Source organism: Saccopteryx bilineata, chromosome 2, assembly GCF_036850765.1.
Source record: "Saccopteryx bilineata isolate mSacBil1 chromosome 2, mSacBil1_pri_phased_curated, whole genome shotgun sequence".
NCBI classification, from domain to species: Eukaryota; Metazoa; Chordata; class Mammalia; order Chiroptera; family Emballonuridae; genus Saccopteryx; species Saccopteryx bilineata.
The window spans coordinates 256,428,132-256,451,085 of NC_089491.1; the positions used below are offsets into that span (position 1 = coordinate 256,428,132).

Below are 22,954 nucleotides of genomic sequence, written 5' to 3' on the forward strand. Positions count from 1 at the left end.
GAAACTTCCGACAAACATGGCCCAGGATTTACCATACAAATACACAAACTGCACCAATAGAGAACAGCCTCCAGATGACTCTCTATAGGAACTGGGTCTTACTGTCTTTACATTCTCCCACGATAACTGCCCCAGGTAATAAATAACTCAATCAAACTGACCATTCACAGGCTGTCCCCTAACTCTGGACAGACTCTAAATTGAATCTGCTCAGGCCAGAAGGATTATGATTGGTATATGTCAGAATGTAAAGAAAACTATGTAACCCTGAAGGTTACAAAGCTGGGCAGAACTGGAAAGGTCATCTGCTCCAGTGTCTTCCACAATGCAATCTTTGCATTCTTCCTTTTGCCAGCTTACTTTGTTTAAACCTATCATTCTTTTAGCCTCAGTACCTCTAAAGAGGAGGCTTATGACACTGCTGAAAATAGAAAAAGCAGTATATTACCATAAGTGAAAAAGAATATAAATATAATACAAGAAAATCTTTTATCTTCATACTAGCTGAAACCATTTGGCACACTCATACCATGCTTTGGGTTAACCTAGTCCAATTACTTAGGAAACTGCAGGTTGAGACCTCTCAGCTAGATGACTAATGTGGATTTGAGACAGACTCATAACACCCAGTTTGTACTCAAACCACTTGTGTATAATAAGCTGGCCACTAAGTGCTGGGACAAAGAGACTATAGTTCACTACCTCTTCCAAATCAAAGAACCTGTCAGGAATTGAACAAGGAAGATAAGAGCAACACCAAAAGATACTCAGAAATTCTGGGTACAGATTAAGAATCTGTGAAGAACCTGATATGGCCACCTTCACTATCTCAGAAATTTCAAGTAGGAAATTCTAGCTGGCTAGCAGAGAGAACCAGAGGCTTGGAGGCTGGTTCCAGTTGAAAGGTGGTTTTGGGAATCTCCCTATCTGGGCCACAATTTTTTCTCATCTATAAACTGAAGCACTGGATTATGTGGTCTCCTAGGTGCCCCTCTGCAGCTATGAAACTGTGCCACTGAGGGTCTTTACTCACTCCCCCCAAAGTAGATGGCCCTATTTCAAGTAGATGGACTCACCACTGGAGCACCAGAAGACCACCCTGATTTCAGCTTCCAAAGTACAAGAAGGCAAGGAGCAAAAAACAGTCCTCTCAGAAGCCTTTCTACACACCACCAACTCAGAACTCTGGACTCACGAGTATCCCTCACGATAGCAGTGCAGTGACTTGAGCAGAGAGAGGAAATCGGCTCACCGCCACTTTTTCACTCAGTTACATCATTTTACACAATGTCCCAGAAGGGCAGATAAGCTGGCTGCCGGCAGCACCAGTGATCTAAGACCTTCCCCATGACCCAGTGTTTTCCCCTCTCCATACACAGGATGGAGCCTGCTTGTGAGGGCTTTTCTTTGTCATTCTAGCTCAACTACCTGACACATGTTTTGTTTTTTAAAAAGATTTTAAATGAAAGATTATGTGTATACAGATGGGGAAAGACAATCATAAAGTTAGGTTCATGGATCAATTTTTTTAAAATTCATTGATTTTAGAGAGACAGGAGAGGAAGGAAGAGAAAGAGAGAAAGAGAGAGAGAGAGAGAGAGAGAGAGAGAGGCTTTTCATTTGTTGTTCTACTTGGTTGTGCCTTCATTGACTGCTTCCTGTATGTGCCCTAACCAGAGACTGAACCTGCAACCTTGGTATTTTGGGATGATGCTCTAACCAACTGACCTAACCATCCAGGGCCATGGATCAATCTTTTTTTTTTTTTTTAATTATTTTTATTTATTCATTTTAGAGAAGAGAGACAGAGAGAGAGAGAGAGAGAGAGAGAGAAGAGAGAGAGAAGGGGGGAGGAGCAGTAAGCATCAACTCCTATACATGCCTTGACCAGGCAAGTCCAGGGTTTTGAACCGGCAATCTCAGCATTCCAGGTCGACGCATGATCCACTGCGCCACCACAGGTCGGGCCACAGGTCAATCTTAATGACAGTCTTCCAATATGATGTAATAGGAAGTACACAGCTCCAACAGTGACACTTTTTTTTTTTTTTTTTTAAGATTTTATTTATTCATTATAGAGAGGGGAGAGAGAGAGAGAGAAAGAGAGAGAGAGAAGGGGGGAGGAGCAGGAAGCATCAACTCCCATATGTGCCTTGACCAGGCAAGCCCAGGGTTTTGAACCGGCAACCTCAGCATTTCCAGGTTGACGCTTTATCCACTGCGCCACCACAGGTCAGGCGACACTTTTTTTTTTTAATGATTTCAGCAAGAGAGGGAGGGGGGTAAAGGGGGAAGGAAGGAGAGAGAGAGAGAGGAACATCCATCTGTTCCTGTATGTGCCCTGACCTGGGATTGGACCAGCAACCTTTGCACTTTGGGATGATGCCCTAACCAACTAAACTGTCCAGCCAGGGCCAATGATGCATTCTTGTCTTTAAAATAAAACCTAGACTTACCAGCCTCACCAGTGGTGGCACAAAGGATAAAGTCAACCCAATCTGGAATGCTGAGGTCCCAGGTTCAAAACTGAGGTTGCTGGCTTGAGTGATAATTAATCTGGCTTGAGCATAGGGCTCATCCAGCTCAAGCGCAGGCTCACTGGCCTGAGCATAGGATCATCAACATGAGCAGGGGGTCACTGGTTTGGCTGGGGCCTCCTGGTCAAGGCATGTATGAGAAAGAAATCAATGAACAACTAAGGTGCCGCAACTATGAGTTGATGCTTCTCATCTCTCTTCCTTCCTGTCTATCCCTTTCTTTCCCTTAAAAAAAAAATGTGGAAGAGCATACCAAACTGTTAATCTCAGTATTGGTGGGATTTTGAGGTAGTGATATATATATATATATATACACACACACACACACACTTTTTTTTTTTTTTTTTTTTAATTTTCTGAAGCTGGAAACAGGGAGGCAGTCAGACAGACTCCCGCATGCGCCCGACCGGGATCCACCCGGCATGCCCACCAGGGGGCAATGCTCTGCCCATCCGGGGCGTCGCTCTGTCGTGATCAGAGTCACTCTAGCGCCTGGGGCAGAGGTCAAGGAGCCATCTCCAGCGCCTGGGCCATCTTTTTGCTCCAATAGAGCCTCAGCTGCGGGAGGGGAAGAGAGAGACAGAGAGGAAGGAGGGGGGGGGTGGAGAAGCAGATGGGCGCTTCTCCTATGTGCCCTGGCCGGGAATCGAACCCGGGACTCCTGCACGCCAGGCCGACGCTCTACCACTGAGCCAACCGGCCAGGGCTGGTAGTGATTTATATTTTATTAAGTCCTCCACATTTATAAAACTGATACTTTTACATGTATTAATCTTGAAATCAGACAAAAGAGTACATGTTCTTAAAATTTCTCCACTGTTCCATTTTCCCCAATCCTGAAAAGCTCTGATTTCAAGTCCTAGCTCCAATCACTGACTAGCCATGTGGCTCAGAGTAGATATCTTAATGGCTTCAATAATTTTTCTCACCTGAAAAGTGAGAATGTAATGCCTCCTACAGGGCTGCTAAGATGGTCCTACAAGATAACACAGCAATTTGAAGAGCACATCAATGTAGGATGGGCTGTTGCTGCTGGGGAGATGCACATACATGCCATTTACCCTGGTCTACTGTCCTCTCTACTTCCTGGACCCAACAGAGTTCTGCAAGATGTATACTCCTACACATAGGCATAAGGAGACAATCAGGGTTAAAGTAGGTATTAGGTAGGAATGGTCAGAGGACAGTAAGAGGTAAGCTCAGAGTTTGCAGGGAGTAGCAAGCCTTGTAGCAGGCCAGGCATTGGGACAGGTCTGCATGTCCCAACTGTAGGCAGCTCACATCACTCTCATTCTAATTTTTAGTAGAGTGATCACGTGGTCCCTACTTAGGTTCTAGAGTCTCATCCCAGTAGGCACTCAAATACTTGCTGAATGGGTGCAGGCATGCATGACTAGTCTTTGTCAACTCCCAGGCCAGCTGGTCATCCCTCCCTGGAGCTTCCTCTCCTTATCTCCTCCCTACCCTCAAGCACAGGAACTTCACCACACCACAGCAGCATGGGAAAAATGAGCAGCCTTCCCAGGAGACTGTCCTTTGAGCACCTGTGGAACTAAATGTGGGCACAGCCTCATGGGTTCAGCAGGACAAGGACAGTAGTTCAGAAGACAGTGGACCGATTGGCTCAGAAACTGAATAGAGTAAAAGGGAAACAGGACCTGAGCATGTCTAAGCTGCCATCCTACTAAAATTCTTTCCTTGAAGCACTTAAGATCTTGTTTCTAGGCATATATCCTCATTTTGGCTCAAATAAACTCTTATAAAATTTGTTTAAAAGTCCTCTTTCCTGGTCCCTATAAATCCTATGGACTTAAACCTGACCATATAGCAATCTTGCTGTGGCTAGTTCTGTGTCCCGTCCCAACCCTGACCATTCTCACTCCTGATTTGAATCCATTCTAGTTTTAAAAATACATTCACATGTATTACCACTTCTTACCCTCCATTTTATAGAGGAGGACATCAGCCCAGGGAGGTTAGAAGATTTGCCCACAGCCAGGCCATCATACAGTGCCAATTTCAAACTTTCTAACACAATATAAACACTCTTTACTTTTTTATCTACTTATTTATTCATTTTTTAGAGAGGAGAAAGAGTGACAGAGAGAGAGAGAAAGGGGGGAGAGGCAGGAAGCACCAACTCCCATATGTGCCTTGACCAGACAAGTGCAGGGTTTTGAACTGGCAACCTCAGTGTTCCAGGTCAACGCTTTATCCACTGCGCCACCACAGGTCAGGAGCTCTTTTACTCTTATATGTTCCCTTTAACATGTAGCTTTACAAAATTAAATACCTGGTTTTTGTTTTCCCTCAAATACATTGTGCAATGCTGTAACTTTTGTGTTCTTTGAAGTGAGTGCAAAGCAAATCACTCATCCATTTATTCATTCTATCAAAAGAACTCTAGTACCAACTAAATTCAAGGTCAGGGTGGAGTGGGGGTGAGTCAAAAAGAAGAGCAAGGCCAAACTGAAATTCTGGAAACTAGAACAGAAAGACACATGGGTCAATTATAAGAATTCTTAACAGGGAGCTCCACCAAACTTGCCTGTTTCTCCTAAATAAAGTATCATCCCAGAGATCTGGTTCCTAGATCCCCTCGGGGATTCAAAAAGATTCTGGATCTGGATAGGGCCCAATAATCTATATATTTTTTATTTATACTTATTTATTTATTGTGACAGAGACAGAAAGAGTCAGAGAGGAACAGATAGGGACAGACGGGAAGGGAGAGAAACGAGAAGCATCGATTATTTGTTGTGGCATCTTAGTTGTTCATTGGTTGCTTTCTCATATGTGCCTTGACAGGGGGGCTACAGCAGACTGAGTGACCCCTTGCTTGAGCCAGTGACCTTGGGCTCAAGCTGGTGAGTCTTGCTCAAACCAGATGAGCCTGCGCTCAAGTCGGAGACCTCAGGGTCTCGAACCTAGGTCCTCTGCATTCCAGTCCAATGCTCTATCCACTGGCTACTGCCTGGTCAGGCTATATCTTTTTTGTTTTTACTTTTGTGACAGAGACAGAGAGAGGGACGGACAAACAGGAAGGGAAAGAGATGAGAAACATCAATTCTTTGTTGTGGCTCCTTTGTCTCCTTAGATGTTCATAGATTGCTTTCTCATATGTGCCTTTATGGGGAGGGGCTACAGCAGAGGAAGTGACCTCTTGCTCAAGCCAGTGACCATGAGGTCATGTCTATGATCCCACATCCAAGCCAGATGAGCCCACACTCAAGCTGGCGACCTTGGGGTTTTGAACCTGGGTCCTTTGCGTCCCAGTCCGATGCTCTATCTACTGCACCACTACCTAGTCACACAATAATTTATACATATATCAGGGGTAGTCAACCTTTTTATACCTACCACCCACGTTTGTGTCTCTGTAAGCAGTAAAATTTTCTAACCGTCCACCGGTTCCACAGTAATGGTGATTTATAAAGTAGGGAAGTAACTTTACTTTATAAAATTTATAAAACAGAGTTACAGCAAGTTAAAGCATATAATAATAATTACTTACCAAGTACTTTATGTCGGATTTTCGCTAAGTTTTGCAGAATAAATCTTTATAAAACAACTTATCTTTTTATTTATACTTTGGTTGCTCTGCTACTGCCCACCATGAAAGCTAGAATGCCCACTATTGGGTGGTAGGGACCAGGTTGACTACCACTGATCTATATAGATATAGATCACCTTCTACTCCAGATGATTCTCTGATGAAGTTTTGAAAATCCAGCTCTCATAAAGGTGATAATGCTACCAAAAGCACAAAGTAATACAGCACAGCATCGAGTTTCAGAGAGATAGTAACCTCAGGGCCCGTCCTTCAGAATACATGACCCTAACTACAGTCCTTAGGGACTATGAAGAGGTCAGATAAACTTGGGAGTTGAGGGACAAGTCTGCTGAGATCACAGACCATCCAGTACCTGGTCCATTCAAGACAGAGTTTATCAACAAGTTCACATCCAGTTCTGGAAAACATTCCTAAATTTGAGATGTACAGGCTGGCACATGTGCCAGGACTAAGTCAGATTTGCAATGCTTAATGATCCCTTAGGAATGCAGAGCCTAGAAGCTCAAGTGGACTACCAGACTGACTCAGCACCCTCACTCTTACTACCTTCACAGAGCTGGCCTGGCCCAACCTCACAAGAACTGGGCAAAGAAAAGAATGTCAGAAATGAACATCCCTGCAGGAACCACCAGGGAACTCAATTTCATGAGGAAATATTCAGGTTCTAGTGTACTGCAGATAATCATAATCTGCCTTCCCTGCTTCTTTAAGAATTACTGGATCAAGGTGTACAGAGGCATCTAGAAATGTTAATCCTAGTTAGGAAGATTACAAATTTGGGTGATGAACAACTGGCACAATCCGAGAGGGGACCCAGCAGAGGTCTTGTTCTGTTGGGCATATGCTTGTTCATACATGCCAAAAACCATGCTGTGCCCAAGCCTGTCTGTGCTGCTCATTAGGCTGCTGCTGGGCCATGTTTTAGCAGAGAAGGGACCTAAATTCTGAGAATGTCTACATCACACTCACAGGAGGTGGGGGTGGGAAGAAATCTGAGTAAGTTGATTGGAACTTGGAACACACAGAAATGAGGCTCCAAATCTTTCAAGTCTAAGTGGAGTTTAGGTTCCAAGGATAGCTTAGACAGGCCTGGCCCTCAAACATAGGACCAAGAGCATGAATGGCCTTCCAAGTGCAGAAGGACAGAGCAGGCTGAGAAGCTGGCCTCTTTTTCCTTGGGGCTGCACTGGTCCTTTTCTCTGGTACTATCTATCTCCCCATCTGTACAATCAACCCCTCATCTACCTTTAAAGATTTATTAAAAACCCTATTGGTCAGGCATTTAGTATACAGAGATAAAGGATTCAGTCTAAAGGGGGACACAGACAAGTAAACCAACAAAGCAGTCCAGTGTGCTGGCCGCTAACAGAGGTATATACAGTGTGCATGAAGGCTGGGCATGCTGGGGAGGATGCAGACACAGCACACAGGACAAGTGGACAGTTCACTGCCAAGTTCAGTGTGGCTGGAGCCCAGGGAACTTACGGGGGTGGTAGGACAGCAAGGGCTAGGACTGAGACAGAAAGGCCTGTACCCTTCATATGTGAGTGGGAACTCTAGGGTCAGCTATGCCTTCTTTTTCACATTTCCTTCCACTATTTCTGAATCAAAAGAGTTTTTTTTTGTTTTTGTTTTTTTTTTTTATTCATTTTAGAGAGGAGAGACAAACAGAGAAGGGGGAGGAGCAGGAAGCATCAACTCCCATGTGTGTCTTGACCAGGCAAGCCCAGGGTTTTCTTTTTTTTTTTTGTATTTTTCTGAAGCTGGAAACCGGGAGAGACAGTCAGACAGACTCCCGCATGCGCCCGACTGGGATCTACCCGGCACGCCCACCAGGGGCGACGCTCTGCCCACCAGGGGGCGGTGCTCTGCCACGATCAGAGCCACTCTAGCGCCTGGGGCAGAGGCCAGGGAGCCATCCCCAGCGCCCGGGCCATCTTTGCTCCAATGGAGCCTTGGCTGCGGGAAGGGAAGAGAGAGACATAGAGGAAGGAGGGGGGGGGGTGGAGAAGCAAATGGGCGCTTCTCCTATGTGCCCTGGCCGGGAATCGAACCTGGGTCCCCCGCACACCAGGCCGACGCTCTACCGCTGAGCCAACCGGCCAGGGCCTTTTTTGCTTTGTTTTAAGCTGCAATGCTTTCTCTTAAAGCTTACCAGGTTTCATAAGAACGGGTGAAGTAGGATTTGAACTGCCCTGGTATAAGCTTTTAAGAGTCATACAAAAGGCTGCCTTTTATCATCCCTTGTATCACTGTCTTATAATGTTCCTTGTTACTTAGGACTTTTGTCCTTAAAAACTAGCATGGCACAGAAGAATTTGATGCCTCTGGTTTCAAATCTTAGCTCTGCTACTTTGTGACTTCAGACATTTTCTAAGCCTTTGTTTTACTCACATTCCCCCTCTACTATAAGGTCTCTCATGGGGCATATGGGGGTATACTGTTTCTTTATAGTCCCCACAGAGCTATGCAATCAGCAGGTACTTGGTTAATTTGCTGAGTGAATGAGCCACTTCCCTTTCTGAATAAACATCATTCCTTGAAGGCATAGTAAGTGAGACATCAGAACTCTGTATGAGGTAATCCAGAATGGGACATAGGTTGAGCCAGGCAAAGTCAGATTTCCCTCAAAAGTGTTCAAATCAGGAGGCATCTGTTATTTTAACTGTGAATAACAAATGAACACTCTGCTCAGCTCATTACATAAATTCTTTCATTTACTCTAGACAGCTCACCTTTGAGGTAAATACCACTATACTAAGTTAGCATCCCCTGGCTCAGAAGAGTTAGGTCACTGGCCCATGGTCATAGAACCAGTCAGACACAAAGCTTCCCAACTCCCAAGCCAATGTGCTTAACAGACAGTAAGTACTTCAGTGATCTGTTCATGTCTGTCTTCTTAAATATGAACCCAGCTTCCATGTGCTTTACTCAACACAGGGCCAGACACCTCAACAACACCTCATAAATGTATGTACATTGATGGATCTGATGCCCAGGAATACTTAGAACTGTTCAACTCAATATGAACCAACTTACCCAACTAAGTTGTGTAAAATCAGTATCCTAAAAGACATTCTTCAGTGATGTCTTTTCCGAACTGGAAATGTCACACAATTATTTTATTAAAATATTTTTTTAAAGTAAGTACTGTTCCAAACTTAAATGGAAAAAAAAAATCAGGTATCTGCAACTAGAAAAAGGTTTGAGTTTTTCCAAATTGGTACCCACCTCTATTAAGAATAACATTACTCGCACAGAGTACTAATTATTCACATTAAACTCTCTCTAGTTAGATACCTCCTAGAGCCATAAGTGCAGCGCCTGACAAAGTAAATGTTCAATAAATGTATGTGAATGAATGATGGTTTGCCAGTATCAATTCAAACTAATATAATTGAGTAAAATATTGTATTAAAGAAAAGCTCTGCCCTGGCCGGTTGGCTCAGCGGTAGAGCGTCAGCCTAGCGTGCGGAGGACCCGGGTTCGATTCCCGGCCAGGGCACACAGGAGAAGCGCCCATTTGCTTCTCCACCCCTCCACCGCGCCTTCCTCTCTGTCTCTCTCTTCCCCTCCCGCAGCCGAGGCTCCATTGGAGCAAAGATGGCCCGGGCGCTGGGGATGGCTCTGTGGCCTCTGCCTCAGGCGCTAGAGTGGCTCTGGTCGCAACATGGCGACACCCAGGATGGGCAGAGCATCGACCCCTGGTGGGCAGAGCATCGCCCCATGGTGGGCGTGCTAGGTGGATCCCGGTCGGGCGCATGCGGGAGTCTGTCTGACTGTCTCTCCCTGTTTCCAGCTTTAGAAAAATAGGAAGAAAAAAAAAAAAGAAAGAAAAGCTCTTCAGACTAAAGAGATACCAATTAAGGGCTGTGTATTTCTAGTATAATACAGTGAAAGGAACAATCTGGAACCAGAGGACCCAGTCTGACATTTAGCTCTGCTACTTGCTAAGCTAGGATGTTCACCTTCAAATGGGATAATTGTGCCTATTATCAGAAAAGTTTCAAAATGAGAGTTTTGCTTTTGTTTTCAGTCAATAAATCCTTATTAATTGACATTGTGTAAAATCTCATTATGATTTTACCTGAGGCTAAAGGCCTCTAAAATATTGACAAGAGTGTAAGAAGAAAATGGATAAAGTTGTCAAGAATTAACCAAATAAGGAGAAGACTTCCAAAGAGTTTAATAATATCCAGCATATAGCTGACAAAAAAGAAGTAATCTCACTTCTCCTTCCAATAGGGGATCCTGAGGAGGACCATGGGAGAATATAATAGATCATTGGAGAGGATATATAAATAGATCATGATTAAAAAAAATTAAACCAAAATGACATCATTTTGAATAATCTTTCATATTGACTTTTTTTGTTTAAGCGAGAAAAGGGGAGATAGTCAGACAGACTCCCGCATGCGCCCTGACCTGGATCTACCCGGCAACCCCTGTCTGAGGCTGAAGCTCAAATCAACTAAGCTCTTTTTAGAGCCTGAGGTTCTCAGACCAACCGAGCTATCCTCAGCACCCAGGGCCAATGCTTGAACCAATCGAGCCACTGGCTGCAGGAGTAAAAAAAGGAGGGAGAGAGAAGCAGATGGTTGTTTCTTTTGTGTACCTTGACTGGGATTTAAACCTGGGACATCCATATGCCGGGCTAATGCTCTATCCACTGAGCCTACCAGCCAGAGCCTATATTGACTTTTACAAATCAAAATCAGGCTAGTGTTTGGAGCCACCTGATATCTTCTCTGCCCTCAAGGAGTCAAGTCAGAATTTAACTGCTATTTTTAAAAAAGCATCTCACACTGAGAAATGGTTCTGCAGAGATGGCATTGTTAAGAAAAAACAAGTATGGCCTGACAAGGCGGTGGCACAGTAGATAGAGCATCAGACTGGTATGCGGAGGACCCAAGTTTGAGATCCTGAGTTCACCAGCTTGAGCGCAGGCTCATCTGGTTTGAGCAAGGCTCACCTAGGCCAAGGTCGCTGGCTCGAGCAAGGGGTTACTCAGTCTGCTGTAGCCCCCCGCCAGTCAAGGCACATATGAGAAAGCAATCAATGAGCAACTAAGGAACCACTGTATGATCCAGCAATTCTGCTTCTCTGAGATATACCCAAAAGAATTGAAAATGGAGTCTCAAAGAGGTATTTGTACATCCATGTTAATATCTGCATTGTTTACAACAGCTAAAATGTGGAAGCAACCCAAGTATCTATCAACAAATGAATGGATAAGCAAAATGTGGTATATACATACAATGAAGTATTATTCAGCCTTAAAAAATAAAATTCTGACATATGCTACAATATCAATGAAACTTGAGGATATTATGCTAAGTGAAATAAGCCATTCACAAGTAGGCAAATATTGGAGGATTCCATTTATGTGATGTACCTAGAGTAGTTAAAAATTATGAAGGCAGGGCCTGACCTGTGGTGATGCAGTGTATAAAGCATCAACCTGGAAGTCTGAGGTTGCAGGTTCAAAACCCTGGGACAGCCTGGTCAGGGTACGTATGGGAATTGATGCTTCCTGCTCCTCCCCCGTCTCTCTAAAATGAATAAATAAAAATTTTTAAAAATCACACAGACAGACAGTATAATTGTGATTGCCAGGGGCTGAGGGGAAGAAGGAAATGGGGAGTTTTTATTTAATGGGTATAGTTTCAGTTTTGAAAAATGAGAAGACTTCTGGAGATGGATGGTGGTAAAGCTACACAATATGAATATACTAAATATCACTTAGAAATGGTTTAAGATGGTAAATTTTATGTTATATGTATTTTATCACAATAAGAAAAAGTGGGCCTGACCTGTGGTGGCACTGTGGATGGTTGACCCAGAATGTTGAGGTTGCTGGTTTGAAACCTGGGGTTTGCCTGGTGGGGCCCATATGAGAGGTAACTACTATGAATTGATTCCCACTCCTCACCCCCTTTCTCTCTCTCCTCTCTCTAAATCAATAAAATCTTTTTTAAAAATGAAAAGAAAGAAAAGGGAAAAAGTGGGAAATCCCTACATTTCCACAAAAGGTAATTTATGATTTCCTTACAAGAAATATATACAGTAAGCAAATTCATAGAGATAAAAGGGTACTAGATGTTACCAGGATCTAGGATGAAGGGAGTATAGGGGGTTATTTCTTAATGGGTACAGAGTTTCTGTTTGGGGTGATAAAGTTTTGGAAACAGATAGTGGCGATGGTTGCACAACACTGTAAATGTACTGGTGTCACTGAACTGTACACTTAAAAAATTGTTAAATGGTAAATTCTGTTACATATATTTTAGCACAATACAAGTTTTTTAAATTTCAGAATCAGTGCTATTAAAAAAGTAAAACTGCCCTGGCCGGTTGGCTCAGTGGTAGAGCATCGGCCTGGCGTGCAGGAGTCTCAGGTTCGATTCCCGGCCAGGGAACACAGGAGAAGCGCCCATCTGCTTCTCCATCCCTCCCCCTCTCCTTCCTCTCTGTCTCTCTCTTCCACTCCCGCAGCCAAGGCTCCATTGGAGCAAAGTTGGCCAGGGTGCTGAGGATGGCTCTGTGGCCTCTGCCTCAGGCGCTAGAATGGCTCTGGTCGCAACAGAGCAATGCCCCAGATGGGCAGAGCATCACTCCCTGGTAGGCATGCCAGGTGGATCCCGGTCGGGTGCATGCGGGAGTCTGTCTGATGCCTCCCCGTTTCCAAAATTCAGAAAAATACCAAAAAAAAAAAAAAAAAAAAAAAAAAGCAAAACTGTTGGGAAAATTGGACAGAAAAATAAAACTAGACCACCAACTTACACCATTCACAAAAATAAACTCAAAATGGATAAAAGACTTAAATGTAAGTCATTAAAACATAAGCATCCTAGAGGAAAACATAGGCAATAAGCTCTCCAACATCACTCACAGCAATATATGTATTTGCTGATATATCTCCATGTGCAAGGGACATAAAGGACAGAATAAACAAATGGAACTATATCAAACTAAAAAGCTTTTATACAGCTAAAGACAATATGAGCAAAAGAAAAAGGCAAACCACACAATGGAAGAACATATTTGACGATACGTCTGATAAGGGGTTAATAACCAAAATTGATAAATAACTTGTAAAACTCAACAACAGGAAGATAAACAATCCAATCAAAAAATGAGCAAAATAAATAAACAGATAATTCTCCAAAGAGGACATACAGATGGCCAATAGGCATATGAAAAAATGTTCAACATTACTAATCATTAGAGAAATGCAAATTAAAACCACAATGAGATATTACCTCACACCAGTCAGAATGGTGCTCATTAACAAAACAACACAGAGTAAGTGCTGGCGAGGATGTGGAGAAAAGGGAACCCTCCTGCACTGCTGGTGGGAATGCAGACTGGTGCAGTCACTGTGGAAAACAGTATGGAGATTTCTCAAAAAATTAAAAATCGAACTGCCTTTTGATCCAGCCATCCCACTTTTAGGAATATATCCCAAGAACACCACATCAATGATTCAAAAGAAGAAATGCACCCCCATGTTTATGGCAGCATTGTTTACAATAGCCAAGAACTGGAAACAGCCCAAGTGTCTGATAGTGGACAAATGGATTCAAAAGCTATGGTACATATACACAATGGAATACTATGGGGCCACTAAAAAGAAGGAAATATTACTTTTTGCAACAACATGGATGGACCTGGAAACTATTATGTTAAGTGAAATAAGCCAGGCAGAGAAAGAAAAATATCATATAATCTCACTCATTTGAGGAATCCAACAAACAATATGAACTGAGGAGCGGAATAGAGACAGAGGCATATCAAAGGATCCAGAGGGAAAGCGGACAGAGGGAAAAGGGATGATAAAATGACAGGATGAAATAAGAGCAGAAAAGCAAATCCTGGAGGGAAGGAGGGAGGGCATTATGGGGAATGTATTGGGGAACACAGGGGAGGGGAGAATGTATTCGGGGATACACTAGAATCTACGTAAACACAATAAATTTCATGTTAAAAAAACAAAAAACCCACAAAGCTCTTTGAAAATCAAGATATTTATATGCAATAAAATTTACTCATTTAAAAAAAAACAAAACTAGACTTCTACTCACTAAGAACATGATGTGTGCTTGTTATATACATTATATCTATATACAATTAGACTTATTAAAAAGTGAATGGTTAAGTAAATGTATTAGAAATAATGCTTATAGAAGCGGCTGGCAAAACTGTGGATACATTATCATTAAAATGTTAATACAAAAACAAGCAACAGAACTAGTATGTCCATTGAATGATTCCAACCATTGAAACATGCACCCAGTGAGGAGAAACAAGAAGGAAATAAAGCAACTTATTAAAGCTCTTTAAAGCTCCCTTTACAGCCTGACCAGGTGGTGGCGCAGTGGATAGAGCGTCGAACTGGGATGCGAAAGGACCCAGGTTTGAGACCTCGAGGTCGCCAGCTTGAGCACGGGCTTATCTGGCTTGAGCAAAGAGCTCACCAGCTTGGACCCAAGGCCCCTGGCTCCAGCAGGGGGTTACTCGGTCTGCTGAAGGCCCACGGTCAAGGCACATGTGAGAAAGCAATCAATGAACAACTAAGAAGTCGCAACACGCAACAAGAAACTGATGATTGATGCTTCTCATCTCTCTCCGTCCCTGTCTATCTCTGCCTCTGTAAAAAAACAACAACAACAACAACAAAAAAAACAGCTGTTATTTCAAAAAAAAAAGAAAAAAAATTTGTTTGAAAGCTCCCTTTAGATACTGGAGCTAGAGATGCCTGGGGTGTGAGGAGAGGGGAGCTTTTCTTTTTTTGGTGACAGACAGAGACAGAGGGAGGGACAAATAGGGACAGACAGACAGGAAGGGAGAGAGATGAGAAGCATCAATTCTTCACTGCGATACCTTAGTTGTTCATTGATTGTTTTCTTATATGTACCTTGACGGGGATGGGGGGTGCTACAGCAGACCGAGTGACCCCTTGCTCAAGCAAGTGACCTTGGGCTCAAGCTGGTGAGCTTTGCTCAAACCAGATGAACCCGCACTCAAGCTGGTGACCTCAGGGTTTTGAACCTGGGTCCTCCGCATCCCAGTCCGACGCTCTATCCACTGCGCCACCGCCTGGTCAGGCTGAAAATAATTTTTAAAAAGGACAGTAAGGCCTGACCAGGCGGTGGCGCAGTGGATAGAGCGTCGGACTGGGATGCAGAGGACCCAGGTTCGAGACCCCTGAGGTCGCCAGCTTGAGCGCGGGCTCATCTGGTTTGAGCAAAAAAAAAAAAAAAAAAAAAAGCCTACCAGCTTGAACCCAAGGTCGCTGGGTCCAACAAGGGGTAACTCAGTCTGCTGAAGGCCTGCGGTTAAGGCACATATGAGAAAGCAATCAATGAACAACTAAGGTGTTGCAACATGCAATGAAAAACTGATGATTGATGCTTTTCATCTCTCTCCGTCCCTATCTATCCCTCTCTCTGTCTCTGTAAAAAAAAAAAAAAAAAAAAAGACAGTAAGTATTGAAGAGGATGTAGAAAAAAGGGAACCTTCATATATTGTTAATAGAGATGTAAATTGGTGCAGCTACTGTGAAAATAGTTTAGTGGTTCTTCAAAACGTTACACATGGTGTTGTCCTATGACCCAGCAATTCCCACTCCTAGGTATACACATCTAAGAGTACTGAAAATATGTTGAAAACATGTACATGAATTATCATAGCCACACTGTTCATAATCACCAGTAGATAGAAATAACCCAAATGTCCATCAAGTGGAGAATGGATAAATGAAATATGGTATGTCTATACAATGGCATATTATTTAGTCATAAAAGAGAATGCTACAACATGTATGTTGTTAGGGGGTGGGAAGAGGGAAGAATAGGGAATGACTACTGTGCATAGGGTTTCTTTCTGGGATGATGAAAATGTTCTAATATGTAAATTCTATCTAAAATAAAATTTTGAGAGTTGTTCTACAAAATAATCAGCCAGTCCTCTTCAAAAGTTTACAGTCATGAAAGAAAAACAGACTGAAGAAAGTCTCAGATTGAAAGAAACTAAGGAGATTTGACAACTAAGTACAATGTGGGAAACTGGACTGGATCCTGGAATAAAAAAAAACACATCAGCCTGACCTGTGGTAGCGCAGTGGATAAAGCGTCAACTTGGAAACGCTGAGGTTGTGTGGTTCAAAACCCTGGGCTTACCTGGTCAAGGCACATATGGGAGTTGATGTTTCCTGCTCCTCCCCCTTCTCTCTCTCTCTCTCTCTCTCCTCTCTATAATGAATAAATAAAAATAAAATCTTTTAATAAAAAAAAAAAAAATCAGTGAGACACGTGGCAAAATTTGAAGAAAGGCTACAGAATAGTTACTAGTATTACATCACTGATAAATTTCTTCTTGCCTGACCATGCGGTAGCATAGTGGATAGAGCGTCGGACTGGGACACAAGAGGACCCAGGTTTGAAACTCTGAGGCTGCCGCCTTGAGCGCAGGTTCCACCAGCTTGAGCGTGGGCTCACCAGCTTGAGCATGGGATCATAGATATGACCCTATCGTTGCTGGCTGGAAGCCCAAGGTCACTGGCTTGAGTAAGGGGTCACTCACTCTGCTGTAGCTGGAGCGGCTATATGAGAAAGCCACATATGAGAAAGCAATCAACGAACAACTAAGGTGCCACAATAAGACCTGATGCTTCTCATTTCTCTCCCTTTTTGTCTGTCTGTCCCTATCTATCCCTCTCTGTCACGAAAAAAAGTTAAATTTTTTGTTTAATTTTAATATGATTGTCTAAAATGTTAAGGAAAAGCTGGGTGAAGAGTATATAGGAAGCCTGTGTATTCTTTCTGCAAGTCTAAAATTATTTCAAAATAAAAAGCTAAAAAAATATATGTGATACAAGCCAGGGGCTGGCAAGCTTTTTTCTGCAAAGCACCAGAGTAAAAACTTTACCTGACCTGTGGAGGCGCAATGGGAAAAAGAATGAGGTTGCTGGTTCAAAACCCTGGGCTTGCCTTGTTAAGGCACATATGGGAGTTGATGCTTCCTGCTCCTCCCCTCTTCTCTCCCCCCCCACTCCTCTCTAAAAATTGAATAAAGTCTATTTTTGTGTGTGTGACAGAAACAAAAAGAGACAGAGAGAGGGACAGATAGGGACAGACAGACAGGAAGAGAGAGAGATGAGAAGCATCGATTCTTTGTTGCCGCTCCTTGGTTTCCTTAGTTGTTCATTGATTGCTTTCTCTTATGTGCCCTTGGGGGGGGGGCGTGCCAGAAGGAGTGACCTCTTGCTCAAGCCAGTGACCTTGGGCTTCAAGCCAGCAACCCTTGGGCTTGAGCCAGCGACCATGGGGTCACATCTATGATCCCACGCTCAAGCCAGCAACACTGCGCTAAAGCTGGTGAGCCCACGCTCAAGCTGGATGAGCTCGCGCTCAAGCTGGCAACCTTGGGGTTTCGAACCTGGGTCCTCCACATCCCAGTCCAATGCTCTATCCACTGCACCACTGCCTGGTCAGGCTGAATAAAGTCTTTAAAAAATAAAAACTTTAGACTTTGTGAACTCTATGGTTTTGGGGGCAACAACTCAACTCTGCTGCCCAAGACAATATGTATATTAATGAGTGTGACTATGTTCCAATAAAACCTTATTTATGGACACTAGAATGGGATTTTTCTATAATTTTCATATGTCATAAAATATTCTTTTTTTTTTAGCAAGAGAGAGAGAGGATACAGAGAGACAGGAAGGGAGAGAGAGATGAGGAGCATCAACCCACAGCTGCATCACATTAGCTGTTCACTGACTGCTTCTCATATGTGCCTTGACTGGAAGGGGGGGGTAGCTTCAGCCAAGCCAGCGACCTTTGGGCTCAAGCCAGCGACCATGGGTCATGTCTATGATACTGTGCTCAAGCTGATGAGCTCATGCTCAAGCCAGCGACCTCAGTGTTTTGAACCTGAATCTCCAGCATCCCTAGTCCACGTTCAATCCACTGCACCACCACCTGGTCAGGCAACATTATTCTTCTCTTGATTTATTTCCCATCATTTAAAAATGTTAAGCCTGGCCTGTGGAAGTGCAGTGCCTAGGCAGGCATCCCCAAACTACGGCCCGCGGGCCGCATGCAGCCCCCTGAGGCCATTTATCCGGCCCCTGCCGCACTTCCAGAAGGGGCACCTCCTTCATTGGTGGTCAGTGAGAGGAGCACTGTATGTGGCGGCCCTCCAACAGTCTGAGGGACTGTGAATTGGCCCCTGTGTAAAAAGTTTGGGGACCCCTGGCCTAGAGTGTTAACCTGGGCTACTGAGGTCACCAGTTCAAAACCCTTGGCTTGCCCAGTCAAGGCACATACGACAAACAGTCAAGGAATAATCAACTAAAGTAAAGCAACTATGAGTTGATACTTCTCACTCCCCGTCCCTCTCTTACTTCTCTCTGTAAAATCAAGAAAATCTGTCAAAATAAATAAATAAATAAATAAAAATGCTAAAACCATTTCCAGCTCCCAGGCCATGCAAAAAACAGGCAGTGGGGCCAAAAGTACTTCACATCTATTAAGTATGCAACACTAGATTAAACAAGGTTAGGCACATTTCTTTACTGCAGGATGTCTCAGTGCCTCAGATGTGGTTCTTGACACTGAGAAGCTCCAAAAAGGAATAATGATATGAAGCTTTTCTAAACTTACCATTACCATAGAATATTTTTTTCAGAGGTCTCTCTTCAGGCTAGTGACTTGAAAAACACACTGTGTAAATGCCAATTTGGTATCTTCTTCATCTTTTTTCTTTTCCTTTTTTAAAGAAAAACAAGGCCCTGGCCGGTTGGCTCAGTGGTAGAGCATCGGCCTAGCATGCAGAAGTCCCGGGTTCGATTCCCGGCCAGGGCACACAGGAGAAGCGCCCATTTGCTTCTCCACCCCCCCCTCCTTCCTCTCTGTCTCTCTCTTCCCCTCCTGCAGCCGAGGCTCCATTGGAGCAAAGATGGCCCGGGCGCTGGGGATGGCTCCTTGGCCTCTGCTCCAGGCGCTAGAGTGGCTCTGGTAGCGACAGAGCAACGCCCCAGAGGGGCAGAGCATCGCCCTTGTGGGCGTGCGGGGTGGATCCCGGTCAGGCGCATGCGGGAGTCTGTCTGACTGTCTCTCCCCGTTTCCAGCTTCAGAAAAATACAAAACAACAACAACAAAAACAACAAGAAACTCTTTACAAATATGCCTATCATCCTTGCACAGGACCATGCTAATCTTCTCTTTATCGCTCCAATTCCAGCATATGTGCTGTAAAGCGAGCACTCTGGTGCTTTAAAATTTTTCTTTTTAGATTTTATTTATTCATTTTAGAGAGCCGGGTAAGAGGAGAAAAGAGGGAGGAGGTAGAAAGAGAGAGAGAGAGAGAGAGAGAGAGAAGGGGGGAGAAGCAGGAAGCATCAGCTCCCATATGGGCTTTGACCAGGCAAGTCCGGGGTTTTGAACCTGTGACCTCAGCTTCCAGGTCAATGCTTAATCCACTGGGCCACCACAGGTCAGGCCTCTGGTGCTTTTTTAAAAAGAAATTTTCCAATTGAGAAGTTTTAAAAACACCACCATGAAGTTAAAATCATTTTATCCAGCACCTGGATGATATAAGAATAAGTGTTACACACACAAATTTTTTTTAATCCTAGGAAACACACACAAGGCAGGAAGAGAAACACAGAAAGGAAGTCTTGGCTGAAACCACCTTTTGTGGGGGTGGGGGTGTGAGGAACCATGTCAGTAGAACTGGGTCATAATATGGAATCTTTACTCCATAGGACAACATAAGCATTCTAATAAGTTTTGAAAAAATGATCTGCCTGAGGTTTTATAATTCAGAAAATAAGAAGCTTGGATGTTTGACTATAAAACTAAAGATACACCAAAAGCACTCTCCACAGACTACCTGTGAGGATGAACTGGCTGGTTTTAAATGCTGGATGGAATGTTAGCAAAAATTCCCTTGGTAGACACATCATCCCTACAACACAGTGCTGGAGAGTGAATTAAAGATGGATTTACATCCCTGGAGGAAAGGCTGGCCTGAACAGTCTCAATGGGCCCTTCTAAGATACTTCAATTCTGTGATCCAAAGAGTTTCTTGGCTTCTCCTGATCAAACATAGTCTTCACAGACATTTCCAAGGTGTCCTAAGAAAAAAAGCTACAAACCTGTGGGGTGGAGACCCAACTCGGTTATTTATTTAACAAACATTTTAAGGTGCCCTAATCAGATGGGCCATTCCAAAGTCCTTGAAAAGGATGGTTCCCAGGACAACCAGGAAGACATTACATAAGATATATTACATTCAGTTCCACTAAATGTAGGCTGGAAGTATCAAGAAAAAGAGAGAGTAGCCTGACCAGGCGGTGGCGCAGTGGATAGAGTGTCGGACTGGGATGCGAAGGACCCAGGCACAATACCTCGAGGTCGCCAGCTTGAGCGCGGGCTCATCTGGCTTGAGCAAAAAGCTCACCAGCTAGGACCCAAGGTCGCTGGCCCCAGCAAGGAGTTACTTGGTCTGCTGAGGCCCCCAGTCAAGGCACATATGAGAAAGCAATCAATGAACAACTAAGGTGTCGCAACGAAAAACTGATAATTGATGCTTCTCATCTCTCTCCATTCTTGTCTGTCTATCCCTATCTATCCCTCTCTCTGACTCTCTCTGTCCCTGTAAAAAAAAAACAACAAAAAAGAAAAAAAAAAAAAAAAAGAGAGAGTAGAAAAAAAGAAGTCGGTCAGCACCAGACTCAAAATACTCAGAAGCAGAGGCTTTGGAGTTGGAAAGGAATGCCGTACCTGTATACAGCCTCAACGGGAAGTTCACTACCTCTGGAGGCAATTCCACTGCTGGTCACCTCTGACTAGCACTAAATTCATCTATTAAATCAAAATCTTGTCTAGAACCTATCGGTCCTACTTGCTTCTTTCAAATCCAACAATGAAGTGGGAAGCACTCTTCACCTCAACAAAGTTTTCCGTTTTTAAAAGACAGTTCCCTTCCATCACTTCCTTTTTGAGGATGAACATCTCAGTTCTTTCAAAGATCCTGAATAGGGTCCAGATGCCTCAAAGCAACTCTAGTACTCACAGCAGGAAAGCACTTAAGATCAGTGGGTTTCAAACATCAGTATGTATAGGACCCACAGGCGTACGTTCAAAACGCAGTTTCCCAAGTTCCGACCGGATTCTAAGTACGAGGTCTTATTTGAGTCCCCCACAGTAAAGCATGCATCGCCAGGGCATTTTCAAAGCAGATGGTGTGAGAACGGTATTTTGAGAACCACCGACCAGTTTTACAAATAAGGATACTGAGGCCCAGAACAGGAAAGGGATTGGCCCGGAACGCACAACTGGCGGTTGGCGGCGAAGTATCGAACTCGGGTCGCTTAATCCCAAACCCAACTCTGCTCACCACACTTCCCGGCCTCGGCTTCTCCACTCGGGGCAAACTTATTAAAAGCATACGAGAGGCGGCCTCAGCGGAGGACAGAAAGAGTTAAGAGTGAGTCCTTGCCTGAAAAGGAGAACTCGTAGGGAGGCTTTTCGCTTCTTGGGACCTCAGTTTCCCCAAACTGTAATCGCAGGCCAAAAGACCACAACGCCAGCCCAACCTCTCTTACGAAGCAAAGGGCCCGGGCCGGAACCCGGCATATTGTCTCTGTGACCCTGGATTCAGGTGTCGCACAGCCCGTGGACGCCGTTAAGAAGGAATTCGGTCCTTCGCCCCCTAACCTCAACGGTCCCTTACGTGCCCGCCAACCCCCACCAGCCCCTCAGGTACCTGTCGCTACTCGGCTAACGCCGCAGAGGGTCTACCAGCCTCTCGGTCCGTCGACCGCTCCGCCAGTCAGTCGGCCCAGCCAGTCCCTCCCGCCGAACCTCCTACTACTCTTACGCGGACTCCGATCACCTGACGTAAAGCCACCCCTCTCCGAGGTACTTCCGGCCGCAACCGGAAAAGGTTGGGCCGCTACGCTACTCTTCGGCCACGTCCGGGTTTCTGACGTGGTTAGGAACCGGAGGCGCACAGGGGCTCTCTGAGAGCTTTTTCAAAGAACCTTGGTAAGGACAGGGAAGGTACTGAATAAGTTTAGAACATCTTGTTGCACCAGAATGTAAGGATGCTGGGAATCCGAAAGATGGGAAAACATCAGAGGACACAAGAGCTAACTTGAAGGAGATCGCAGTGGCCAGACCTGTCAATTTGAGCATGAAAATAGGTAAAGACAGTAGCAGAATTTAACTAATTGAACAAAGTGATAACCCATGAGGCTTTATTGATATAAATTTTTTTAATGTTTTTTTTTAATTTTTTAAAAAAATTTTTATTTATTCATTTTAGAGAGGAGAGGGAGAGACAGAGAGAGAGAGAGAGAAAGAGACAGAGACAGAGAGAGAAGGGGGGAGGAGTTGGAAGCATCAACTCCCATATGTGCCTTGACCAGGCAAGCCCAGGATTTTGAACCGGCAACCTCAGCATTTCCAGGTTGACGCTTTATCCACTGCACCACCACAGGTCAGGCGATATAAATTTTAAAAGTGGATAAAAAATGGGGAGAATACCAACCAACAAGCATGATGGAATTAGAAAATCAATGAGTGGTAAAACGAGAAGAACAGGATGTTTTACATAGTGAAATTGTCTCCCATAAATTACTTATAAATTACAAAGGGAAAATAGTATTGTTAGAGAAGTACAACCTCACAGGACAAGTGAATCAAAGTAATTAAAGTTAACGTCACCGGTTTATAGGTCAAGTAGAGAACTTGAGCCTCCTAAAAAGGTGCACTGAGAAGGACAAAACCTCTCTTCTGTGATATTTATGTCCAAAATGCGCAACCCAGAT

General features: G+C 44.0%; 1 protein-coding gene and 1 non-coding gene across 5 annotated transcripts in view; both read right to left on the minus strand.

Moving 5' to 3' along the window:
* The window catches only part of RNF185 (ring finger protein 185), a 38,691-nt gene extending 16,667 nt beyond the window's left edge, over positions 1-22,024 (minus strand). For 3 of the 4 annotated variants that reach the window (XM_066260120.1, XM_066260119.1, XM_066260116.1), the window contains exon 1: positions 21,889-22,024. The gene's annotated coding sequence lies outside the window, so the exon portion shown is untranslated. Of the gene's footprint in view, positions 1-16,292; positions 16,365-21,888 lie in introns of all 4 variants that reach the window. The other variant, XM_066260118.1, reaches the window with a different exon arrangement.
* On the minus strand, positions 19,278-19,382 carry LOC136327965 (U6 spliceosomal RNA). The gene has a single exon (XR_010730014.1). It is a non-coding gene; the product is annotated as a U6 spliceosomal RNA (small nuclear RNA).
* Positions 22,025-22,954: the final 930 nt, after the last annotated feature.